The following is a 256-nucleotide window of genomic DNA, read 5'->3' on the forward strand; positions in this document are numbered from 1 at the left end:
AAAAAAAAAAAAAAAAAAAAAAAAAAAAAAAAAAAAAAAGGTGGAAACCGAAGGTTTCCCCCAACGCCTCACCTCCGCGTCCTCGGCGCTCACCCGTCCCCGGCCCGCTCCAACGTGGCAGCCGCGGCACCGCCTCTCGCCCGCCGCCGGTTTCCGGGCGCGCCCCGCGCCTTCCGGGCGGCGGAGAGCCGGGCTCCACCTTTCCCTACGCGGGAAGCGAGCGGGTGCAGCCGCCTCCTTCTTCGGGGGGGGGGGG

At 64.8% G+C, this 256-nt stretch overlaps 1 protein-coding gene across 8 annotated transcripts in view; it reads right to left on the reverse strand.

Moving 5' to 3' along the window:
• The window catches only part of SEC31A (SEC31 homolog A (S. cerevisiae)), a 45510-nt gene extending 45267 nt beyond the window's left edge, over positions 1-243 (reverse strand). For all 8 annotated transcript variants that reach the window (XR_774167.1, XR_774168.1, XM_010564412.1 and 5 more), the window contains exon 1: positions 73-243. The gene's annotated coding sequence lies outside the window, so the exon portion shown is untranslated. The remainder of the gene's footprint in view (positions 1-72) is intronic.
• Between the last annotated feature and the right edge of the window lie 13 nt (positions 244-256).

This window comes from Haliaeetus leucocephalus, unplaced genomic scaffold, assembly GCF_000737465.1.
Source record: "Haliaeetus leucocephalus isolate CR32 unplaced genomic scaffold, Haliaeetus_leucocephalus-4.0 Scaffold178, whole genome shotgun sequence".
NCBI lineage: Eukaryota > Metazoa > Chordata > Aves > Accipitriformes > Accipitridae > Haliaeetus > Haliaeetus leucocephalus.